The following is a 3,214-nucleotide window of genomic DNA, read 5'->3' on the forward strand; positions in this document are numbered from 1 at the left end:
CAGGAGAGACACGGAGACACACGGGGAGGCCAAGGGAGGACGGGGCAGAGGCTGCAGTGACGCAGCCACAGGCCAAGGACCGCCAAGGACCGCCGGCAGCACCGGCAGCTGGGGGGGCAACGAGCACCCCCCCAAGAGCCCTGGCGGGAGGCGGCCCGGCCAGTACCTGGGTTTGGACTTCTTGGCCTCTGTAACTGCGGGAATAAATTCCTGTCGTTTCAAGACCCCAGTCTGTGGTCATTTGTCACAGCAGCCGCAGGACACCGATACTGTGGGCTTGTACTGACCGCCACAGCAAGCTGCAGACCCGTCACCACCCATCAACCCCAGCCCCGACCGAGGGCGCAGCCAGGGTGCCTCCCGGGCCTCCTGCACATCGAGCCCAGATCCCTGGGCTCCGGGGGTTCTCTGCGGTCACACTCGCGGGCCCACCCCAGCCAGTGCTGTGCCGTGCGGGACGCGTCCTCCTTGTGCCCAAGCCCCTGCCTTGTGCCTGGCCCACGTGCGCCCGGGAGCCCCGGCGGGCCTGGCCGAGTCCCCAGCCGACGTCTTCCTGAGCCCACGTGGAGCTGGGCAGCAGCGGCGGAGCGTCGTACCTCGTCAATCTCCTTAATCCATCGGGTGATGCCATCAAAAGACCAGCGGTTTGCAATATCGTAGACCAGGATCACGCCCTGTGGGGAGAGGACACAGACTCAACACGCGGCACACAGACGTGCCACTGGCATGCGGCTATTCGGTCAGAGACACACAGTTAACGAAATAATCATTTTACTCCTTTTAACACTAAGTATGTAATTTTGATTTATCAGCCAAATGTGCAGTTTTATGTCAGGGGGAGGCGGGGCCTAGACTCACAGCCGTGAGCCACTCCAGGGACAGAGAAAGCAGGGACACTGCAGGAATCACCACCTCATGCGAAGCAAGGCCCACCTACCCGCGTGGAGTGTACACACAGGTGCACACACATGCAGTTCATATGTGCATGTGCACACACAGGTATAGACATGTGCCTACCTGCATGCCCACAGAGCTCACATGCACACATGCGTGTACACATGCACTCACACACGTATGCAGTCGCTCATGCACAGACACATGCATACGTAGTGACATATCTGTGCATGTGTTTCATACATGCACACACATGCACACATGCATCCCTGATGCGAAAGGCTTTCGAGCAAAGAAACACTACAGCTGCAGTCCCCAACCCCTGGGCCGAGGACCGGTCTGTGGCCTGCTAGGGACCAGGCCGCACAGCAGGAGGCGAGCGACAGGGAAGCGTCATATATACAGCTGCTCCCGTCACTCGCGTGGGCGCAGGAATTCCGCCTCCTGCCAGATCAGCAGCGGCATTAGATGCTCACAGGAGCATGAAACCTGCTGTAAACCACGCATACGAGGGATCGAGGTTGCGGCTCCTTATGAGAGTCTAAGGCCCAATGAAGGGAGGAGGAGCTGAGGCACTGATGCCGGCGCCGGGGAGCAGCGCAAACACGGATGACCCTCAGCAGGGAGGTCTGCACAGTGAACGAGATGCGCTTCAATCACCCGAACCATCCCCTCCACCGGGTCTGTGGAAAAATTGTCTTCCAGGAAACCAGTCCCTGGTGCCACAAAGGCTGGGGACCGCTGCTCTACAGCACATTTTTAGACTCTGGCATCGATTTATATGTAAGCTTAATTGCCTATCCTCCAATTATCCGTTAAAGAGGATGGTTAGTTAAGCACCGTAAAAGTTGTTATTCAACATCTGCATGATCTCCTGGCTCCGGGGATGCTGTTACCTGTGCACCCCGAGAGTAGGAGCGGAATATGGTACAAAATCTTCCCTGACCCGACGTATCCCTGGAAAAGATGTTGGAGACGTTGAGAAGAAATCGGTGCTTCTTCCTGACAACGGCAAATGCATTTCACAATCGTCCGTGACCCCAGCAAAGCTGTCACGTGTCCCTGGGAGTGACACGGGTGTTGCTGGGATGTCCTTCCAGGCTCATTCTCTTTACTTTTTTCCCCTTTCTTTTTTTGTTTAGAGACGGGGTCTCTCACTCCGTCACCCAGGCTGGAGTGTAGTGGCATCATTACAGCTCACTGCAGCCTCCAACTCCTGGGCTCAGGTGATCCTCCTGCCTCAGCCTCCCAAGTAGCTGGGACTACAGGTGCCACCACCACAACCAGCTAATTTTTCTCCTTTTATGTAGAGACCGAGTCTCACTATGTTGTCCAGGCTGGTCTTCAACTCCTGGGCTTAAGTGATCCTCCTGCCTTGGCCTCCCGGAGCCCTGGGATTACAAGCGTGAGCCACCATTCCCAGCCTCATTCTCTTTTCTCATTGTCATTTAAAAAGTCAAACTACAGGCCCTCATCTTCCAGGTCAGGACTGTCACCAGCCACAGGTGACACGTAACGGAAACGAAAGTGTGCCATGTCCTGCTGCCCAGACCCGCAGACGAGCCTCGTGTGTGGGGGCCAGCCCACGGGCCCCCTGGGGGCACCCGTTGAAGTGGGCGTGTTAATTGCACACAGGAATGTGTACTGACTTTGCCCTTAGGAGAGACTGTGGGGACAGTGCCCACTGTCTAAGAGCACACGCCCCCAGGACTCCATGGTGGTTGGGGGAGCACCTTCGCTATCCCGGGTTCTGTCTCCTGGAGCTCTGTTCTGGTCTTTCTGGGCACTGGCACCCCTGCCTGTGCCGTCGTCTGCAGAAATAAGGCTCCTGAGTAGCCTGGGACAACCCTGGCAGATTCAGGAGGCGAGGGGGTGGGGACCGGGAGAGGCCCCGCTTTGGGCGTGGGGAGGACCATGTCCCCAGATCCAAGAGGGAGGATGACCATGCAAAGAGGTCAGTGGGGACAGCCGGCGGCTGTTGCCATACAGGAGGGGCCTCGAGGTCCTGCAGGTACGCAGGGCGAGAGGGAGGAAAGTGTCCACTCTGGGGTCTGGCCGGTGCGGCCTGGGGTCACGCAGGCGTTTGTGACTATGGGCACCCCGGACCCCAGGCAGCACTGGGCGAGAGGTGAGCCCATTCTGGCTGTCATGTGGGCGTCTAGGGAGGGTACCCGGAGCAGCCGGCAGGTGCAGCCTCTGAGGTCAGGGGTACGCGTGGGCAGGGTGGGGCCTGCAGATGGCTTTTACACCAGGACTGGGTGGTTGGGGGCAGGACAGAAGGGACTTGAGAATAATGTGTCCTGGGAGGGGGAGGAGGGCA

At 58.4% G+C, this 3,214-nt stretch overlaps 1 protein-coding gene across 2 annotated transcripts in view; it reads right to left on the minus strand.

Annotated features, from left to right (window-relative positions):
• Positions 1-3,214, minus strand: part of RAB40B (RAB40B, member RAS oncogene family) — a 44,717-nt gene that overhangs the window by 6,520 nt on the left and 34,983 nt on the right. The window lies entirely within an intron of this gene.

The sequence above is a fragment of the Propithecus coquereli genome, unplaced genomic scaffold (assembly GCF_000956105.1).
Source record: "Propithecus coquereli isolate 6110/MARCELLA unplaced genomic scaffold, Pcoq_1.0 Scaffold501, whole genome shotgun sequence".
NCBI classification, from domain to species: domain Eukaryota; kingdom Metazoa; phylum Chordata; class Mammalia; order Primates; family Indriidae; genus Propithecus; species Propithecus coquereli.